Raw genomic sequence first — 23,442 nt, forward strand, 5'->3', positions numbered from 1 at the left:
GGTGTTAAATGCTATATCCTTAAATATGTTGCATTGTTCAGTACATGATAGCAAGGAAAACATTGTATGCATTTTAGTAACTACTTAATACTTTCTAGACAATACTGTTAAATCACCAAAGCTGGCCTGAAATTCACAATTCTCCTGCCTCAGCATCCAGAGTACTAGAACTGCAGGTATGTGCTCCCATACCTAGCCAGTTGCAATTTTTTTTCTGTGTGTTTTAAGTCCACAGTTACTTGAATCCACATATGCAGAACCCACTGACACAAGAGCCAGCTGTACAAAGTGCTCTAGGCAAGGAGCAAGAACATGCTGATTTTTATCAAAATGATTTCCCTACTCCCAAAATAGTCCAAATTTGTTCAGCTATCCTTGGCAGGCAGAAGGATGGATATGTGGAAAACAAGTGGCTTGTGGGAGGGAAAGAGGTCATTAGGAAGCATCCCACTTAGGAATTTAAGGGGAAAATAACTTATTTATCACAAGAGGAGACAGTTGTGCTTCTGCGTGGCCTTAAGCTTTGCTTTTCTTCTGGGCTCCTATTAGCTTCAGATTTACTGTGGGGAGATGTACTGGCCCCAAATCAGCTAAGATAAGAGGATCCTTGGCGAGAAATGAGCAAGAAAGACAGGAAGCAACAAAGAAGGCCAGGGAAAGATTAGGGGAAAATGCTGTCCTAGCAGCCGTAAATAAATCATTTGCTAAAAAGGATATTTGGCTAAATTGCCTCCAAGTGTATATTCCCAGCGGGCATTTTTAATCAGAAAATGCAGAGCATCATAAAAAGGTTCAGCAATGGCGACTTTGCTGCCTGGGAACCTAGGCGTTTCAAAGGAGGGGGTGTGCTAGCAACGTATGGCTGGGGCTCCAATCATACTTTGTGAATTACTAACTGAGTGACCTTATGCCAAAAATAAATCCAAGGGTCTCTCCTTTTCATCCTCGTTTGTAACCTGGAGTGCAAAAATTCCACTGTATAGGGGTGTGAGAGGGTTAAGCCAAGTGAACCTGGCTCCTGGTAAGTGAACAAATGCCATTGTTCTCACCACGCTTTCTTCTGATACAGTGTCACAATGGACACTGGTTTTTCAGCTGGGGCTACAATATTTTTTGTAATTTTTTTTTTACCAGTTATCAAGGCTAATTAGGTATTTTGAAATGAAGCTGAAACCTTGAAATTGGGGACACAGTTCCTGAATTCTCAAGACCAATAATTTCTTCCTGCCTCCTGGGAAACTGTCCATTTGTTCCAAATGTTTCTGTCTCCACAGCTCAGTTCTTGTCTGTAAAGTACAGGTTGGAATAGCCACTCAGAAGATCCTGGTAACTGATACATACTGACTCTAAGTTTATTTAATAGGCAATTAAGCTCCTCACCTAAAACGTTTGCGTTTGTAGCATTACATGTATTCTATAAAAGACATTGACAATAGTTGCCTTGTTCTTTGTAAACTAAGTAAAAATAGTAGTCTTCATTTTGTAGAGGGGTTTCAGGATAAGTATGGGTATCAATTGTGGAGAAAGAACAAGCATGCAGATCCAGATCAATTCACATAGATTATGACAGACACTGAACAAAAAGCATCATTTGTGAACCTGACACCACAGTACAGTTCTGAAAGTGCAGTTGTCTATATTTCCAAACACCTCTGGCTCCATGGGTCTTCTTCACTCTTCTGGGCATTTGCCTTTCCCTCAAAGATAACAATGAAGCCAGGCTGGACTCCATCACAGCCCTACGCCACCCAGTTCTCCTGTTCATCCTCAGTGCCTGTTCTATACCTGATCCACACAAGCCATTCAATGAATAGTGGTTGAGTGAATGAGGCTATCTGAATCTTGAAATAATTCTAATACTAGGCCAGCTCCGGTCATTAGCTAACCGTATCAATTCTGTAATCTTAGATTAAACACTAGAAGGAGATGGGATACTCAAATAAGCCTGATTGCCCAAGATTGCCAAAACATTGGCATCTGAGAATTCAGACAAAGTATAAATGCATTTTATTATTGTGTTTAAAACCCAGTTCCACAAGTCTGCTTCTTTCTCTTCCAAATTCAAGTTTTAGAGCCTTGCTTACAAAGATAAAGTATACAGAGAAGTTAAATGCAAGTCTACATGCTGCAGCCTGCCATGTGTCTCCTCTAGACAGTTTCATTTTACTTTGCTTTTGCTCTTACTCCTGTGCATCATCCTTTCACAGATCTCTTTCTGCCTGTCTTTATTCTGTCCCACTCTTATCTGTAATTTGGAATGACAGAGGTTCTCCTTTTAATTATTAAGATTTTATTTTATTTGTGTGCTGTATGGGTCATAATCACTGACATGTAAACAATACTTGAGGTGAAGAGAAATTGTCATTATTTCTATTATTTTAACCTTTTCGACAGTCTTAGCAGATGAAAAATAACTAATTCAGTGGCCTTTGTATGGAGAGTTTCTAAGTATATAGTCCATGATGATCCATTTTTCTGAGCAGGGAAAGAAGTCAGATAAGACTTAGAAATGTATCTGTCCACAAGGCAGAAAAGAGATGAAAGGAACTGATATTCTATGAAACAGACTCTTGTGTGGTTGGAAAGGCAAAGACAACTATCATATGCCTTTACAATTAAAGCGGAAAATGAATCATCAAGAACCGAAATGAGTAAGCCAATCGACCTCTAGGTTTCATATTTCCAGAAGTCACTCTCAGATCCAGATGGGTGAGTATGTCGAGAAGTTCAGAAACACAACTCTGTAAATAAGGAGAGGCAAAAAGAGAATCTGGACTTCTCTTGCTGGCAGGGATCAGGCCCAATAACATGGAAAAGGTCCAAGGCTCAGCATCATTGGAAAGACAGAGGCTATACAAAGGAAAGCATCTGGGAAAATAACCATTGAAGACATAAAAATTTATCACCAAGGTGAAAACAATGAGGGAACACACCTCCTATGCATGACCCACACGGAAGTCTCTCCAAGCACTACTGATACCTAATTTTCTGTTCCTATTGGGTAAAACCACATGCCTAGGTAGATTTTCTGAGACACCACTATTTTCATGCAGAAAATGTGGTTTGATATTTGTACATATGTTGGCTATGTAGCCTGATGACTATGATGAAAATGAACTTCTGTCTCAGCACAGGACAGGCCCGTAGTCATCAAATCCCCATGGACTAAACCCATGAGCCAAAGTGAACCTTTTCACCTTTAAATCATTTCTTTCAGGTGTCTGTCATGCTGATTAAATACTAACTAATAAGAATCTTCATGCAGTATTTTTTAAATAAATGAAATAAAATAGTAAGGTAAAATTAATTCTATTTAAACTTCCAGTATCCCCAATAAGTCAATACCAGCATTCCCATTTTGTAGACAGATACAATGCAACACAGAGAAGACTTTTGGTCAAATCCCTAGTGTTTCTTGAAATTCATATACATATAGACAATATTATAATTATATTCACACTCTTATTATTCATTAACCATCCATGGCTCTTGTATATGATGAATTAACAGTATTTTCATTTAATGTACAAATTTTCTGTTATTTTACAGAAATATCACAGCTCACTTACGGAAAACATAAATTTCCAATATTTTCCTGCCATCATCCTTCAGTCTGTAAGTATCAAATAATACATTTTTTATTGCATTGTATTGTATTGTATTGGAACATTTGCCTTTACAAATTGTTGTTTGCATTGCTGACTTGAGTTTCATTTTAAAAAATCATTAAGTGAATTTTTGCTTTGGATTAGGAAAGAATTTTCAGCAACTTCTGATATTAAGTGCACTTGTTGCCATTTTGTACTATGTATTTATACAAAACAGCATTCTAAGCATTGACAATTATAAAATCAAAATATTGATCAACTCTGGAAAATGTTGCAAAAGCTCTATGTCCCGCAGTATCAAATATTCAGCCTAGACATAATTCATTACGTTAAAATAAACAAGCCCATCCATCTCTCCAGTATGAAAATTGAACCTTTTAATTATCCATTAAGGATATGTTTAGCAAGAAATTGTTTGAAAATAAATTTCTTCATGATACACTAACAGTAAATGTTTGAATTACATATCTATTAAATATATACGTATATGAAACATTATAGCTTATATATATTTATGTATATGTAATAGATAAGAAATTCCTTATGATTAACTTGAAAGAAAGATGTTACAAGTAAAAAAAGTTTATGAAGTCATGGTTCAAATTCTAGATGTGTGATAATTCGGTAGGTAGCAAAAGAAAATCAAAACAGCATTTATATGTGGCAGTTTTTCCAGTCTGTAGAATACATCCAGCCAGAAAACAAGGGGTTGAGGTCTCTTACTATCCCTATCAATGACACTGTTTTCTGAACCCTGGAAAAAAGTCATGATAACTTATTCTAAATGGTCCAGTTACCACAGATGAAATGTTTGCATCATGATTGCAAGATTTCTAATCAATTTTAAGCTATAGCTATAGCCCAGTGACTTCAAGGTCCTAATGCCAGGAGTCCAACAGGCAAAGAAAATAGTAAACATCTTGGCAGAAGTAATTGGCTCTGATTCTCAGAAGTCACTGGGCGTGTCTTATATATGGAAGCAGGATTTAAAATTGTTTGGAACCTAAGCGGTACACCAGAGAGTCTCTTGGTATCCACACTGCTGATTTTTAACAGTAAATAGGCAAGTACAACAGCCACATCACAAGAAATGCATGGCCACCAAGAGCCACAGGCTTGAGGGAGTGGGTATTAGCCTATGTCTCTAAGTGGTCAGATGGGCTACTGGAGGTTAAGAATCTGAGTTAACAGAAGAGTTTAGACATGATGTCTGCTCAAGACTAGATAGAGTGGATTCCTTAAACTTCTCTGTGGAAAAGAAGCCAACAGGTATCCTGAAGGAGGCCTTCTACAGCAAGACACAAACACTATGTAAATCATAGGGATCAAGGTGCTGCAGTATGTATTCCAAATCGAATATGCCACCACACTCCCGGTAGTACCAAAACACTCATTCTCCTAGGTATGGATCTTATTTTTCTGGGTTCTCATAGCTGAATGTCTGGTTAAAAATCATTGCTTCATCTTCTCAAAGGCCATTCATAGACAAAAACTGGTCTTGGCTTCTGGACAAGTTTCCAGACGTTACTACCTCCAGGGCTTCCAGTTGACTAGCTGTTCAAACTGTTTTACTGTTCACTCTCTTCTCTGTCTGCCTATATTCTCATCCTCCTTTAGAAAAGTTGTTCTTAAAAGCATCTGATTTAAACTAACCATACTCAAAGCCCACAGTACCAAGAAGTCAAACTATATTTTGTATGTCTTAGTTAGGGTTTGTATTGCTGTGGTGAAACACCATAACCAAAAGCACCTTAGAGAGGAAAGGTGTTTATTTTTCTTACATTTCCCCATCATAGTCTATCACTGAAGGAACTCAAACAGGACAGGAACCTGGAGGCAGAAGCTAGTGCAGGGGCCACTGAGGAGTGCTGCTTATTGACTTTCTCAGTCTGCTTTCTTATAGAACCTAAGATCAGCAGGCCAGGGATGGCACCACCAACAGAGAGCTGGACCCTTCCCCATCAATCACTAATTAAGAAAATGTCCTCCAGCCAGATCTTATGGAAGCATTTTCTCAATTGAGGTTCCCTCCTTTCAGAAAAATCTACCTTGTGTTAAATTGACATTTTAAAGAAGCCAGTATATCATATTTTAATGGAAGGCATCAGACTTTGCACACAGTTAAGCCTAAGTTCACACTAGCTCTAAGCTCTGTGACTTTAGGGAAATTCTTAACTTACTCCCAAATGAAACTGGCAAGAACAAGCCATTCAGTGAGTGTGTAATGATATTGGTTGCTATGAATCTTCTCCCATCTTGTTGTGGAAGGCAGAGCTCTTGCAGGGATATACAAACTGAGTGTCTTTATACTAAATGCTTGGAACAATAAATGTTTTAGATTCAGGGTTTCAGATTTGGGAATCTTTGTATAGCCTTCATCAGTTGAGTAGTCTTAGTTCAAAAATCTAAAAGGCTCCAAAATCTCCAACTTTTTGAGCATGACCTGGTAGCTTTAAAAGTTTCCAGTTTTGTATTTTTAGATTAAGAGTGTGCAACCTGTACTGAATTTCTGAAACACTCTCACATCATTAACAAAAAGCATAAAAGCCTGGCATCGTCTCAAGCTTTCACCATTTTATTTCAAAGATGTAGACGCGGGAGAACAGAGGCAAGAAAAACACACGAGAGTTTCTTTATTTAGATTGAAGATAAAGTAGGATTTTTATTTTTTTGATGCTGCTGACCTGTTCCAGCCAGCATCACTTGCCTCAAAATAGATCATGTCACCATTGTGAAAATGACTTTGCAGTTTTCCAAAAGCCCATCATGGATCATCAAGAGGTCAGTGCAGGTGTCCAGTACCCCAAGTTTTGGAAGGATGCTGAGACTGGAAAGTCCTGAGCAAATGCCAAACCTCCCCAAGCGTTTACTCCCTTCTTAACTGCTATTACCCAGCACACTAGGCTGCTTCAGCCTGCCTGTGCTGTACCCCTCCGTCTTCCCCACCTACTGTAGCATATTTTTGGAGACAGATCAAGTTGTTTCAACATTGCAATAATTAAAGAGCAATCACTGAGAAAAAGCAAACAAATTAAATCCAAATGCATGTGGGATGTGGCACATTAGGAGGCTGTTTCTAGCTGGCAGACACGAAATTATTTTTGAAGTTACAAGGATGTGTTTTCCTTGGTTCTCTTACTACCCAAAAGAAATCTTGCTACAAAGGTTGCATTTGCCCCTGTAGAACGAAAGCCCTTGAGACTGATGCTGGCTGCAAACACCAAATGAACTCACCAGGCTAATCACACCACCGTGCCCTGAGATAAGCACAAGTGCAGACATGTCGTGTTTGCAGAAAGTCAGACTCAGCCAAAATGCACAAGATGAAGCCACGTGATCTATTAGAAAGGACACTCAAGGAAAGTAGGAGAGCTGGAGACCGCAGGCAGGAACACAAAATGCCAGAGCTAGGCTTGGGAAGTAGCTGACCTTGAAGCCTGATTTTATTCATGTCAAACCTGTTTTGAACTAAGCATTTGCTGCATTTGACACTACTGACATTGATCTAATGAGAGATTCGTTTATGAACTACGAGCTCCCAATTATGACAGAAAATCAGCCAAACTAATAATCATATGCTAATAAAATTTAGTTTTCTGTTTATGTTGGTTTTAATTCACCAAATATGTGTCTAATTATCTTTAAAATATGAACAGGAAAAGCAAAATTCATTTGATAGACGAGAAATACAAGCATAGTAAGTAATCCTCTAATTCATGACACTCAAGTCTCCATGACTTGAATGAAGTTAAAGAGAGGCAAGAACACATAGCCATTGTTAGTTGAAATTCTAATGAACCATATATTTTTTATTCCTTCCTTTAACTAAAACAGAAATGAATCTTCTAACATTGAGAAAAAAAATAATTACCAGTTGTAAGTAACCAGAGACCAATAGTTAAATTTGCAGTCCTGACTGTTGAAGGTTACCACCACTGACTTTCACATAAGAACAAAAGAGACTCATACAAGAATCTGAGAGAGTAACCAGGACAGCCCTTCCTGTACACCTGCTTTTTTGACTAGAAAGTGATGTTCTCTCTCTCTCTCCATCTCCTCCCTTTCCTCGTTCCCTCCCTCCCATACTCACTCTCTCACTCAACCCATGTAATAGCATGAACAAATAGTAATTACAAGAGTGATAGAGGTCATCTTGGCTAAAGAGATTAAGTATAATTGTGACAACTTTGCAAACAGCGAAAAGAACCTCATTTATGTTAATAAATCAATGAACAGAAGAATTACCTTCTTCCTTGATGCACTTCATTTAGACATCAACAAAGACAACCCCGTGCCATCAGTGACTCTGATGAACTCCAAAAGACAGTGAACTTTTGTAACAACAGATGAAAGTACTACAGTTTTCAACATGCATGCTTAATTGTAATAGTAATACTTCATGACTAGTGTTAATAAACAAATCTCTGTTAGGGTTTCTGTTAAAGGACTTTATGTGAGTTGAACTTTGTAACAAACCTAAATGTAATAGGCTAAAAGAAATGATCTCCTTTTTCTATAAAAAAAGGAGGCAGAATGTTGAAGTAGTCTTCATGTCTATATCTTGTAAATAACAGGTAGGCTGTGTAGGCCAGTGGATATTAGGTGTTTTTGTTTTTTTTTTAATGTGGCCTTGTTGTGGTAGAGTTTCTGCCTATACCTCAACTTGCATTCTCCTCTTCTTCCCATTACATAAAGCATCCCTGATCTTAGGTGGGTCCATAGTCACATGGACAAAAGATATAATTTCCAAAAATAAGATATAATTTCCCCAGAGTCTGCTCCTGAGAATAGCTTTCCCTCCACCTACAGAGTCCCATCCTTAGTCTTGCCAGACAGTGGAAACTGTGAGCTGTATATTGCTTTCTGAATCCTTCCTTAGCTTCTGGGAGATGCTCTTTCCTAGCAGTCTCTTTCCAGGCCCTGGTGGCTCTCTTGGTCCTTACCCATCTACCTCAGGAGTTGGTGCTTGTGCATCATCTCAACCTTATTTTGCACTTTACATGGACTTCATAACCATTTCACATTAGTAGTTGACTTGGCTACCATCTTAATGCCATAGGGTTCAGTTTACTGCCTCTATTCCCTCCCTGCTCACCAAGTTCCTAACCTATTGACATAACAGTGGCTGAAAGGCTCTATCAGTATTCCCCCTCCACAAGTACAGACTGCCTCTAAGCAATCCACCCTGCCTACCTCTCCTCTGAGAGCCTCCCACTTTTCCACCTAGGAGTTTCCTTTTTTTTTTCTTCTGAGACACTTGGGTCCTTTGTCTCTGGGACAGGGAAACAAGACAGGAGACAAGGTCACCTAGGCAGATTCCACAGCAGACACTTGAAGGGTAGAGACTGGGTGTGAAGCACAAACTTTGGCTATAAAGTTAGTCCTTGAACCTAGATGGTAGGTAAATGATACGTAATAAAAGAGAAAGTGGGCTATCGGGCTAAGCTTAGGATCAGCTCCCACTGGGTTACTGGATTTCTCTGTCACAAGGGGGTCCCTGGTCATCTGCCCTCTTACTTTCCTTCAGTAACTTTACCCTCTTTAATTGTCACTGACTCCAGCCACTGACCCCACACACACACAATTGAGCTCTATCTTTATGTAACAACAATCCTTGCAGACAGCTTAGAGGTTTATCATTTGTCTTAAATCCTGGATCTGTTTCTGTCCCAATCAGCGGTATGCCTTGGGCAGCGCAGATTTTCTAATCATCAGACAGAAGTGAATTCCTGTCCACTTAGCATTTTCCTTTCTTTACATGAGGAAAAACACTCTAGTCCAGATCAATGCCCCCCTTTCCAGGTCTGACATTTCCCTTGGTTCTCTGTCCATCAGCTAAGTGAAGAAGAAATGGCAAACAGCACTCAGAGAAGCATGTCACCAACGTGCAAAATGCGAGACCTCAGAGAACTCTTCAAATTATCTGCCTCTTGCCCACAGTCCCTTTCAGTCTCAGCTTTCTCACAGAGCACTTACTCTCTTGACAGAAAATGACTTTCCCTTATTGATAGTTCACCTTGGACTGACCCCAAACCTAGAGCATATCCAGTGTCTCCTTTCTACTGTGACTTGTCCCTGTTTCAATTGCTTGAGGGGCTGTGAGGTAACCAGAGCAAGACAAGCCAAGGTCCTCTGGGAATATGCTACAGCCCCAGAGGACAAGATCTCAGATGTTCTGATTCCACACCAATTCATGTTAAGTTGAGCAATTTGTATTATTGCTGTAGAAAAAAAATAGCAACAAAAGACACACATACGAAAATATTTCCAGAGGCTTTAAGTGGGATGCTGAGTGCTGTACCAGCTTTGTGGGGTGACCTGCTACACAAAGTAAGAATGTACATGGTGCCCTTCTACTCCAAACACCATTCATAAGGACAATCCCATCCTGAGGCTTTGAGTTCCACATGTGTAACAGCCCCGGTTCTCACCTCACAGTGATAGGAGTGAAACAGGAAGTGATACAGCTGGGTGGAAAGAAGAAGTGAAAAGGCAGGGTGGAGACAGGGGCTTGACCTTTTCTGACTGAGGATTCCTGGAGGTAAAAAGTCTTTCTAGTGGCTGGCTGCTCTGTTTCTCTGATCTTTCAGCTTTCATCCTGATGTCTGACTTTGGGTTTTTATTATTAAGACTAATTAGAATTTGCACTACAAGGATACTTCAGAAAAGAATACACACATGTACATATAAACACACACACACACACACACACACACACACACACACACATACACATACACGCACGCACACAATCATTGCACTGATTCAATTTCCCTCTTACGGGGCTTTTATTCTTATTTTCATTGGTCTTTAAAGTAAATTTAAAGCACAGGCAAATATATTGTTCTCCTTGACTGACAAACACAAAACTGAGAGTTGACAAAATTGAATTTCTAGTCATTTTCAAAACTGGTTGACAGAAAGATGCTGGGAAACTTTCAGATTTCCTAATACATCCCACCAGACTAAGGGCCCAGATAAATACTAGGGAACAACAGTTCATTCATTCAAGCTTATAACTTTAGATAGGAAGAAGGGGGTAGGAGAGAGAGAGGGAGGAAGAAATGGGAAGGGAAAGCAGGACATGTAGGGAGGGAAGTGAGGGAGAGGAGAGACATGAATGAAATCCTCTTTTCTGGAAAGGGAGACTCAGGTACACAACCTTCTCCATGGTAAGGAGCACTGGAAGCTGAAGAAGCAGCTGTCCTTCATAATTCAGACTCGGGCATGTTGAAAAATAATATGTTATTATCTAGAGCAAAGAAAGAGAGTAATTTATCGCCATCCACGACTACCTAGTCATTAGGCATTGTGACTTTGCTCATATTAACTCAGCCAAAATAAATCATCTGTATAAGTCCAAAGCAGGCTTCCACATGGCATTGGGACAGTGAGTCAACACGGCCCGCAGGATGATGTCTGTGTAACAGGATTATTAATGAGCACTAATTCTCCCTCTGCCCTTCCCCAGCACCCACACCAAACCCACAGCAGCCCAGTAACAACATAGCAAGACTGCATTTTATAACCAGCAATTAGATCCCATTACAATTCCAAACACATTAATTACTCCTAAAAAGCCCCAGGTTGTCTTTCTGCTAATTTTCCAATGGATACATTCACTAGTATGCGACAAGTCGGGTAAAACTTCATTAGTTAAGAGTGCCCAGGGGAAAGAGCCAGAGTTAGTGAAGTTACATTTAGAATCCAGGAAATACCCTCTGCACCTTCTGAGAACGCAGGAAAACAGATGTAAATTGGCAAAAGCTGCGTGTGAAAAAGCTGTGCATTTTCAAAGGAAAAGGGAAAAGTATTGCGTTTACCTGAAGACTGTTTTTCCATACCATTGCTTAGACCGGCTATAATAAAAACAAAAGTTTTGTTTATGACCAGCATAGCAATGCTTGTAAATGTCACTTCACATATCTTGGAAGCTTGTTTTTTTTTTTTAATTATGTTTCTCTTTCATATTAACCTCTACTTTTTTAATGTTCTATATTCTGCTTAACAAACTGTTGAGGCTTGGATAACCTTTATCCCAATCCAAATAAGTTCTTACTTGACAAAGTAGACTCCAAATTAGTATGAATACAGTTCAGAATTCTCCTTTCAGCTTTTTTTTCTTTTTTGCTCTTATCTCTGCTAACTTGTCTTCATGTAATCAAGTCCCATGAATTCTACTATTTCAATCTTACACTTCTGAAGATTTATTAAGATGCATTTACTGTGCGTCATCAGAAAAAGCCCTGTTCTTCTCACCCACTTACGGAGCATTTCTATACTTAGAATTTATAAGTGACTATGGAGGCAGTTACTTTCTGTTTCTTTATAATGTTCTTCTTCCAAATGTTAGCAAGCATCTTGTCCGATGGCAGAGACAAGTCTTTCATATCTGCCTTTATCATCTACTTCTGCACACACTGGTGCCAGTTTGTGCACTCAGGACATAACAGTTTCAAGAGGCTACTTTGCTTCCTTCCTTAAAGAATGTGCAGTGACCATCCAGCTTCATCTTAATAAGCCTTGGTTCGATATCATGGGCATGAGAGGGGTACAGTCAGACCAGAGTTCTTCCATCTCAACACTGCCTCCACGCAGAGGTTTCCACAAGATAAAGACTCTCAATAATGGCCTGCTACTCAAGATGTCATGGCTAATGCATGACCAAGATGGGATTCAGGGGTAAGACCATCTATCTCACTCTCATTCAAGAAGAGATTTTATTCAATGACCATTCATCCAGAATTGTGTTGAATCTCATTCCTCAGTGAGAATCTTTCAGAATCACGTTAGTTCAGGAAGTAAAGACTAGACATTGTACATTTACCTTGTAGGTAAAGGGCAGCTAGTGTCAGGATGAAGGACAGATGACTTAGCAGAAAAAGGTACAGGATACTGAGTGAACATGGGCCCAAGGGAAAACATAAAATAATCAAGATGAAGCCTTAAAATCAGCTTTCTACTTTTTAAAGCTTATGTTCAAGCTTCATCCCCACCAGTGGGCACTGCATGAAATATTCTGCAATAGGAAGCAGTTTCTTTAACTAAGAAGGAATGAGGACACACAGTGGCATCTATGAGAAAACAAGGACTTGGAATCAAAATAGTTCATTATCAGCTTCTTTCAAAAAAGACCTTATCAGCCAGGTGGTGGTGGTGCATGCCTTTAATCTCAGCACTCAGGAGGCAGAGCCAGGCAGATCTCTGTGTGTTTGAGGCCAGCCTGGTCTACAGAGTGAGATCCAGGAAAGGTGTAAAAACTACAGAGAAACCTTGTCTCTAGAAACAAAACAACAACAACAACAACAAAAAAAAAAAGACCTTATTGTTGAACTCCTCCGTTAAACACAGATGGTAAGATCTATGTACGTGAGGTTATGTGTATTGCACAAGATAATGCACAGAAAATGCCCCCTCTCTTTCTAGCCCATGGCTTTTGCTAAGTAGGGATAAATGAATTCTTCCCCCTTTTAATCCTCTAGCATATGGAAGTCATATAAGGTCAATAGACTCAAATAAGTCAGTCAGTCTCAGCTCTGACAGGGTGTTCTGTGAGACTTTTTCCTGGGGAGACACAACACACATCTCTATTCACCCTAGAAAGGGAACCTATGACACTCAAGTTAATGATGACACCCAAATCCAATGTGGTAAACTAGAGATTTGATTGCAGTCAGCAGGAATATGGAAGAACAGTTGCTGACAGAAGCAGGGATTCCTTCCCCCCCCAAAAAAAAAAAACAGCTGCATCACTGAAAAGCCCACCCCAAGACAGGTGAAACCCTAGGGGCACAGGCCTGCAGCCTGCTGCACAATCTGCACACAGCTCCACAGACTTGAGACGATCTCTCAGCATCTGAGCTTCTCGGGGTCTCCCCACTCAGTCATTTGCTATGACTTTGGAGAGGGGTCCTTGTGAATCCTGCAAGTATCTGCTTCCCCAAACATGCCATGTGTACCTCCTGAGGCTTAGGATCCTCCCTACTGCTTCTGGAGGGAATGTTTCAGTTCAGAGGAACCGGCTACACAACACAGAGATGACACTACGTAACTGTGAAAATGACTCTTGACTCTATCCCATGGAGTACCAGCCTGCAAAAAAAAAAAAAAAAAAAAAAAAATTGCAAATGTAGAGTGCCTAGGATCATATTTGGCAGACAATGCCCCACTTCTGTGACTTAAGTAAGAAATACTAATCGATTATGTCTATTTTCAGGACTTCAATTTTCTTACAGGGATATATTCTACAAATAACTATAATGTGCATTCTGTATGGTGAGGTTAGGGAAACAGTGACAAGCAGATGGTAAAGGCTCGTGGTCTTGTGAAATCAGAGTCTTTAATGGCAGCAGCCATGAGAAAAAGTAAATAGCCAAATAGTGGGAGACAGTGATTCATGCTAGTAATCAAATAAACAACCTGGATGCTGCACAGTGGTGGAATCAGAAGGGAGCAATGTTATTTAAGACTCTTTTAACATCCTGTTCCACTAGAACTTGCACTGCAGGCTCCAGATGTCATAAGAATGCTCTTTCTGCTTGGGCTATATAAATGCCCTAGACTCCACAGCTTAGTACCATTTTCTAGCCTGAGCAGTGAGGGGCAGCAAGCCATAATGAACAGAACCTGAGCTTAGGTGACAGATGTCCAGAGTCTCATTTTTCAGTGTCACCTCTCATACAGCAGGATGTGAAGCACATGCATGCCCCTCTGGCCCTCAATTGTCTCTCTGGCAATTTTTTCTGAAGTCCTGGGGTAATTTAATGCCTTTTCATTATAGTTACTTCCCCACCTATTCCTTCAGTCCAGCACACACCTAGAACAGTGGCTCTCAAATACTGTGCTCAGTAATCTTGTCAAAGTTTGGATTCTCAATCAGAAGGTCTGTGGTAGGGTCCTGGCTTCGATCTCAGAAGCCACCAAGTGATGCTGATCTGCACATCTAAAGACACACTGTGTATAGTAAGGAGATAGACTAGTCTACACATGTTCTTCTTCAAGAAAGAGATGGTATACTAAGAGCAGAAAGGGAGGTAAAAGCAATCTTTTTTCCTGTAGAGTGGAATTTATATACCTGAAAAAGTCAAGTTTTCCTTCCTCCTTATTACCCTTGCTGAAAACATGGTTTATACACCCTCGTTGGCAGATAAGATAGATGCAGAAGGCAGATAAGTAATTAAAGTGGAAATAGAAAATAGAACAGAGGAGGAGACAAAATAAATAAATACATAAATAAATATTTACATACTATGGGATAAAGAGTTGAGTCAAAGTATGTGTACAGTTCAGCTACTCATGTGGACATCCAGGGTTTATACAGACTTGTGTGTGCTCTCAGATGAATACACACTATTGCACACAGAGCTGAGATAATTCTTTGTATTTGTATTAATCTAAGTTACTAGAGGAACAGAGGTAAATAAGATATAAATATATGCATACACACAAAATTAGGACTTCTCTCTCATAGTTCTTGGAAACTGATAAACCCAAGATCTCCAGCTCTTGAGATGAGGCTGGAAGTACAAGGGAGATTATGGCAAAATTTCTTCTCAAGCATGAAAGCCTGACACCCAAGGGGGCTGAGGAAATAGGTCCATTCCAATTCCAAACCCAAAAGTAAGAGAAAACCTTATGTCCCAACTTTAATAAACAGAGAACATGTGTTCTCTCTTATAGATACTTTTGCTCTATGCAGGTTTCCAGGGGCCTACATAAGGCTCACTCAGATCAAGAAGTATAATCTGCTCTTCTTAGTCTACCAAGTTAATTGTGATTCAAATTCTATACAGAAGTATCCTCAGAAAACACCCCAAAATAATGTCTAATCAGGTACCTGGATATCTTGTGGTTACTCAAGGAGACCCAAAATTAACCATCATTCTCCTTCTGTAGGTTGTCTGATGAACACCTCCTTTGAGCAGTACAACTCTTCTCTAGTTGAGTGAGGGAATTACAAACAGAACAGTATTCCATCCTCAAGTGTCCTACCTCATGCACAAGAATCACCATCACTGCTGTCACACCCATTGTCAACATTGGAAGCCCCAGGAGAAGACAACAGAGATCTGGTGGTGATTATGTTGGCAAGTTATTGCTGTTATGAAAAGGGATGGTGATGTTGTGATGATGATGAGGGTGACCGCGCTCCAGAAGTCAGAACACTGAATTCTGAAGTAGTGGGAGTAGCCTGTAGCTGGCCCATGGATGAGTCTGCCCATGTCTTATTTAATGGGATTCTTCTACACAGAGACCCTTGTGGAATCCAATTTACATAGGGACCCTGGTGATATCACTATCCAATCTGAGGTAATATACTAACCAATCACAGCCAATAGGCTTCCACTATATAAGTGGTTGCTCATGTGCAATAAAGTAGACACTGTTCTCTGAAGTCGTCTACGGAGTGGTTTCTCTCTGTGCCATTTACCAACCCACCAGCATTGTTGTCTTATTGAGGGACACCCTGGTAATGATGGCAGTGGTAGACACAGCAACAAGGTTTTTATTCATTGTGACAGTGATAGTGACAGTACTTTGTAGTGGTGGTGGTACTGATGATAGTAATGTTGGGTGAGGTGCTAATAGTGACTGTCTGGTAGAAATAGTGATAGTCATAGTGGTAAGGACAATAATGGTTATAGTTATTTGTGGCACTTTATGGTGATGGCTCAAGAGGCAAAAATTCAGAATGGTCCTTGGACTTCTCTCAATAGAACCATCTTCAGATCTTCATTCAGTAAGAACATGATGAGTTAAGTTCACACCAATAAGACAATGAGCAAGATAGAACTTGTAAGGGTTTTTTTTTTGGGGGGGGAGGGTATCCGATTTTGTTTTGTTTGTTTTCTGTATATTACAAGAGGTCACATCATAGTGGGTCTGGAAGATAGGAAATCTTCATGTTTTTTACAATTACAGAAATGACAATTTCTGTGAAGTCACGGAAACTATAAAATACACTTCTCTAGTGTTTTCCTCGATGACAGCAAGTAGCCTCTACATACAACTCCTCAAATTAGGACTCTGTGGGTGCAGAATCTCTTATGCTTGGTTTTTTCCAGAAAGCTCTGTCAGCTAAGCTCTGTGCATAACGCTCTCAGATCACAAGGCTTTGGGCTCAGCCTTCTCTGCCCACTTTCATGGTCAAGCCTGCTTAGATTTCAGACCTGATACACTTCCCAGTAGACAATGAAATTACTCTTCTCAAAATTCTGCAGTATTGCTTAGTGAACAAGCGGCACAAAATTGGTTGTAGTTACACAGTCACCAGAATAAGGAGGAAGTAAACAGACTTTAGAAAGGCTTATTTCAAACAGACTCTTCTTCCACTCTCTTGAATTAGTTCCCCAAGGGGCATAAAGTTTTCAGATCAAAGCAATAAAAAGTGGCATTGTCTAGAGGCAGCTCCCACTGGAAAAGGGGAACTACAATCTGCATCTTCAGAGTCAGCAGTTGACAATCAAACACGGGCACCTAACTTCTAAAATAAAGCCCATGCCTAGCTACCACTGCCACTAAAGTCATAAAGAAATCAAAATAATCTAAAGTGGTATGTTTTTCACTTGAACGAGCTCTTGGCTCCCATCATTACCCCAAATATTTTCTCCAATGCTTGCTTATCACCTTTTGTTTCATGGATCAATACACCTTATTGCATTATTTTTCATTTGATGCATGTGTTAAGATCTAGGTACTTTGTTGAAGATGCCATAAAAAACAAATATATAAAGCATAGGTGGGACTCTGAGATACACAAAGATTCTAGAACCATGGGGATAACTTTTTTGTCTCCCTTCATTTAAAATTATTAGCAAAGTATTCCAAATGTCTTTGGTATTCACTTACAGAAACAGTGGGGAAAATGTCTTCATTACAGATTAAAGGCAAAGAAAGAAAGAAGAAATGAAGAAAGAAAAAATATTGATAGATAGATGAGAACAAATGACAGATAGATCATAGATAGATAGATAGATAGATAGATAGATAGATAGATAGATAGATAGATAGATAGACAGACTGAGAGATAGATAGATAGATAGATAGATAGATAGATAGATAGATAGATAGATAGATAGATAGATAGGAATACATATATGCATACATAGATGATAGGCAGATGATAGATGACAGACAGACATGAAACATTATGACTGTATGCTGAAGCAACACATATAAGAGCTTGTCAGGCTAATGATGCTCTCCTCAGTGTCATCCAGAGTCACAGGTTGCTTCTATGTTGTGCTTAGAACACATGGCTTCTAAGGAGTCTCTAAGAGCAGAAAAAAGCTACAGGGTTCCCACATAATGCTTCTTAGGAATAAGCTATGAGCATGTTCATATCACATTTGCCTACACATAACCATCCAGAACTATTTTTATTGCCAAATGTATCAATAGAATACACAGAAAAACAGAGGCACACCTAGATATCCAGTGAAGACTAACATCTTGCCATGCCTGTGACCTGGGTATCTGAGTCACAATCTTCCTTTCTCTCTACAACTTTATGATCACGGTCCCACCAGGCATGTTTGTTCTGAGATCCAGAATTGACATGAACAGCTATAGCCAACACCATATCCTTACTCTGTGCATATGTTCATCTCTGAAGGCAATGAATTCAGGCACACACTCAACAAGTTATTATTGCATGAAGCAATGGAAATCTTGCAATCAAATAGAAGCTTAGCAAACATGCTAAGCAAAGGGTGCATTCATAGTGCCACTATCCATAATAAACTCTTAAGTGAAATAACACTTAAATGTAAACCAATGGATCTGGAAATAAGTCATGGCATATTCATTCACTGGACTATTCCACAGCACTATATATGGCAGGAGCTCAAGGGAGATTTCAAACACAGAAGCCTCTTACCATCTAGACATAGGACTGGTCCCTTCCACAAACCTTCCAAAAACCCATGACACATCACAGACTACCCTGATGTGAGTAGGGTAGGGCAATATCTTCCATCTTTAGTGGTGGAAGTGCTAGATCTTTAGGCAACTGATATAGAGAGTGGTAGGAAATCAAGGATAAGAATGTAATCAATCATATTCTGTCAACTACCTCACCTTTCTATCCCATTATAAATTATTCCCAAAATTTTGGTAATAACGCAAGAGCTAAAAGTAACTTTACCAAAATCTTCATTTTGTAAGTAAGGAATCACGGTTCCATAGAAGAAAGTATAGAACCACTCAGCCATGCATAACTAGTGCACAGTGGGGAAATGTCCATTTTAATAGAGAAAAGGACTGGCCTTAAATGTGACATGATGGTTGGAATCTACTTCATGATGCTCCTGAGTCCATCTTGGAAGAGGTGATTTATGATCTAACTCACAAAACAACCTTACCATGGAAGTCCTATTTTTCTAATATTTGAAACAGGATGGGAGATTCAAATATATGAGCATGTAATTCAAACTCTAGTCAATTTCTTAAAATGAGAAACTGTAGAAATCACATTTTCTAGATAGGCTTCTTTGAATTAAAGTTTATCTTAAATACATAGAAGAATGCAGCTAGTCCATACCTAAAAATTACAGTGAAATGAGGAAGATGCTCGATATAGATGCTTGTGGGGCAGAAAGGTAGTGTGGAAAAGCAATGACTTGACCGTATGAGATAGAAAATGCTTCTTTTTCCACTAACAACAATTTGCAAGCATTTAATTATGGCTTGATTTTGCTGATTGCAATTAGAACGTTTTATCTGCTAAGGGGATACCATGTCAGCATCCCAATGTAGGTTAAGTAGACTCTGTCTTTGATAAGATAGCTAACGCAAAACAAGAATCAAGCTCACCCACACTATAGTAAGGTGGGGGTGGAGATAAAACACTAACGATAATTTCTTTGGGGTGGGGAGCTAAATTCCTAAACCCCTTTGTCAGCAGTCTTTCCCATTATGTAGATACAGAGGCTCAGAAGAGCTGAAGGCCTCAGATCTAGGCCATCTGAGCTATGTGCTTACTAACTCCTTTGTTTAAAATGTACAGAGCGACTTCTCTGTTAATGGTATTTGCATTCATCCTGGTAAAACATAAGCTAACCTTTGAAATCATTGGGTAGTAGTCTGAGGGAAATTAAAAGATCATACACACACACACACACACACACACACACACACACACACACACACACACATTGCTATCAATACAATTAGTAGAGTATGTGCCAAATATGGACAAAGCCCTGTGAAAAATCATCATCACCACATAACTGAGTATGGTACTGTACTCCTATCATCCCAGTATATGGGAAGTAAAGGCAGAAAAATCAGAAATTCAAAGTCATCCTCAGGTACATAGTGAGTTGGAGGATACCAGCCTAAGCTCTCCCTTCAAATATGTTGATATTTCTACACATTTTCATATCTCAAGGAAAATTATTCAGGTACATTCTGAATAAGTACTGGCATTAAGCCATAGGAATCTTGCAGCCAGCCAGACTCTGTGGCAAACACTCTCAACAAAAAGCATTTTCACCATGCTGATATCTCTAATAACTAAGCAAAATAACACCTCAATGTGACCCCAAAAACATGTAAATAAGTAATGGCGTATTCATCCACTGGACCACTCCTCAGCTGAAAGCATGAATGAGGTCCACACAACATGGTCAAATCTCACAAACTGAAAAGTGATAGATGCCAGGCATAGGAAATTAAATAGTGGCATTCACAGAAAGTATAGGAACTGGGAGAGCCAGGCTCTGCTAAGAGAAGTCAGAAAGCCAGGTGCCACAGGTGGAAGAGCATCATGGGACCTTGACTTATTAAAGACACTTGTGGTTCTTGACCTGGTAGTGCTGATTGCAGTATGATTTTCAAATATGAAGAGTCAGCACACTGTACATATATGTACACATCTCTGTGTAAAATCTGAGAATCAGTCAGAGGTTTTCTCAGAGTGCAGAGTGTGGTAACAAATGAGACCACCCTCTCTACCTGTGTCATATTCTCTGTTTGTACTCAGTGTCCTATGTATAACCACAGTGCAAACCAGTCCAACATCCCACACTCCTCATGGCTAATAGAGCAAGTAGGCACATTTTTTTTCCTATAACAAATCTGGTAAGTGTATTATTGAATGTGTGTGTATCTTTATTTCTACGCTGACAAATCAGTGTACTATTGAATGTATATGTATCTCTTTTCCTGCTTATTTTATTTTCCGACATGCCCTGTCTTAAGATGACGTTCCAAAGAAGCCCCATCAAGTTCTGATTAGCTGTGATCCAAAATGAATCTTTTCAATGAATGAAAATGAGGCAGGCTTTTATGGGCCTATTACCCGAGGGCATCCAGTAGTATTTTTATTCTCCATATTTGACCTTAAAAATGTTTTGTAGTTTGTCAAGGATATAATTTTCACCCAGTCAGGCTGCAGGGGCAGCTAATTAAGTGGTGTTTAATGACATTTGTTCCTTAAAGGAGGCCTGATTAAATGTACCATGTAATTTTTTACCAAATCAAGCAATTCACCCAATTTTCAAATGTGCTTAATAAGCCAGGCCCAAGTCATTACAGCCTGCCAGCTGTGTGACTGATGTGCCAGGCTGCAAGGTTTTAAAGCTTGCTTGTAGTTGCCAACCTCTGTATCTGCCTTGAGGCCAGAGTAATCTCCAGTGTCTCCCAATGATAAGATCCTACCTATTCTGAGATATTGATATAAAATCCCCCCTGCTTTTCCTCAACCTCTACTTCTGTTTCTATTGATCCCAGATAATCGTTTCTTACTCCAAAGTCCTATATCCCCTGGCATAGGTCACTTGTCTGCTGTTTAGCACCTGAAAAAAAAATAGTTTACCTGGTTAAACATTATTAAAATTTTACATGCCTGGTTGTTTTGCCTGCATGTATGTCTGTGCAACAGACAGAGTCTAAAAGGTGTTGGATCCACTGATAATAGAGTTAGAGACAGTTGTGAGATGTCATATGTGTTCTGGGGTTCTAATCTGGGTCTTTGGGAAGAGCAGCCAGTGTTCTTAACTGCTTAACTGCTAAGCCTTCTTTCTTTTCTCAGCCTTCTGAGTCTGTTCCTAGGCCTACCTGTGTGTACCTCCTCATAAAATCTGTGCATAGGAAGCAACCCATCCGCTTTGGTCAAGTCTTTCATCCTCTGCTACTCTCCAGCAGGCAATTCCAACCTTTTGACATTGCAACATAATATTTCATCCACAAATTTCACACTTGAGAACTTTGTAATTGAGTTACAACTAAAGTCATAGAAGTATCTAAGTTCCGCCTTTTGGGTTGTATTCCTAGCTATCCTTAGACACATGGTTGCAGGTTAGACACATCTGCCAGTGAGTCCAGGGGATGAGTCAAGGAAATGTCTAGGGACTCAGGAGTTTTGTTAGGTTAGTTTAGCCTGAACCTCATCACCCTGTTGCCTTGTGGCCATTTTCTAGCCCCTCACTGTACTGCTCTTGACTGTAAATTTCCGTTTGCTTACAATCTATTTGAACTTGACCTGTGTCCTCCACACAGTGAGACTCTACTGTGATGGCCCCTGAATCCATCCCAGTGGTCCCATTTTTTTTCCCTTAACATTCCCACATTGAAAATTCTCCCATTACATACATTTGGCTCTACTACCCCAAATTATATTATAACCAGTGTGAGTTCAGACACAGAAGCATTTCATAGTCCTAAAGACATTGGAATATCTTAAGTACAGGGAGGTCAGGGCACATGCTTAAGGAGAATATGCAGATGCCATGACTCTGCTGAACACAGGCTGCGTGGCCTTGAGTACCTAATTATTAATTTTCTTCTTTAAACCTGAAATTCTTTACATTTAAAAGGAAAAAAGTGACTGTGTACAGCTCAAGTGGGAATTAAATGAAAAATGCGATGACTTCCAAACCCTGCTTTCCTCAAGAACACATGAGTGACTGTCAAAGATGAACAGTTCTGAGCGTCTTCCTCCAGTTCTCCTCAAGAATGCTAAATTTGGAAAGACGCCCAGGAATCTGCATTTTAATGAGCAGACCTCAACCCCATATGTGACCTGATGGAGATATTTCAAGGTGTCAATCTTTGAGAAAAACGTAGGTGCAGAGTCATAACAATTACTAACGATTATTAGTAATTATTGGTGTTATAAAGCCAAATTAAGACATAGTGGCCTAATAAACAGCTCTTCAATTTGCTACTCAATTCCAGAAACAAAATTCTTAAGAAGTTATAAAATGGGCATTGGCCACAGTGTCACCTTCATTTGTACATAAGAGCTAGTAATAGACAACGTACCTAGTAGTTTCTTCAAGCAAGTAGAATTCCTAAAGATGGACCCTGAGATTAGAAAGAACTTTGGAGCACTCAGTCCTAGATGTCTTTATTACACCCCTCCCTTCCAGGCTCAGGGATCTATGTGGAAGAGGAAGTGGAAAGATTGTAAGAGCCAGAAGTTGTGGATGACTCCAAGGAAATGGTGTCTTCCATACACAAGACCAATTCACATATGTCCTCACAGAGATTGTGACAGCAGGCACAAGACTTGTACAGGCTCAAACCAGACAAAATCCAAGCACTGAGAAGAGAAAGTGGACATGGAGTCTCACACCTAACCAAAGATCTATTTGTAATTGATATCTGCTGGGAAAGAGAAAATCAGTTTTCCCTGATTGAGTGCCACTGAGTGTATCACATTCCAGGGCAAGCTTCATTTCCAGGAGTAGCTAGCTAACACAAAACAGACTTCAGGGTAGATTTTTGTGGGATTTTTGTTTTGTTTTTGGTATTTTGTTGCTAGTGTCTTTAATTTTTTTTTTTCTTGCTTGTTTTGATTTTGTATTTTTGTTAAGAAAGAAAAGGAATA

At 39.6% G+C, this 23,442-nt stretch overlaps 1 long non-coding RNA gene across 1 annotated transcript in view; it reads left to right on the top strand.

The window, feature by feature from the left end:
- Positions 1–16,002, top strand: part of LOC131897046 (uncharacterized) — a 40,212-nt gene extending 24,210 nt beyond the window's left edge. The window contains exons 2-3 of the long non-coding RNA XR_009375568.1: positions 3,550–3,615; positions 15,504–16,002. This is a non-coding gene — a long non-coding RNA (uncharacterized LOC131897046). The remainder of the gene's footprint in view (positions 1–3,549; positions 3,616–15,503) is intronic.
- Positions 16,003–23,442: the final 7,440 nt, after the last annotated feature.

This window comes from Peromyscus eremicus, chromosome 20 (assembly GCF_949786415.1).
Source record: "Peromyscus eremicus chromosome 20, PerEre_H2_v1, whole genome shotgun sequence".
In the NCBI taxonomy this organism is placed as follows: domain Eukaryota; kingdom Metazoa; phylum Chordata; class Mammalia; order Rodentia; family Cricetidae; genus Peromyscus; species Peromyscus eremicus.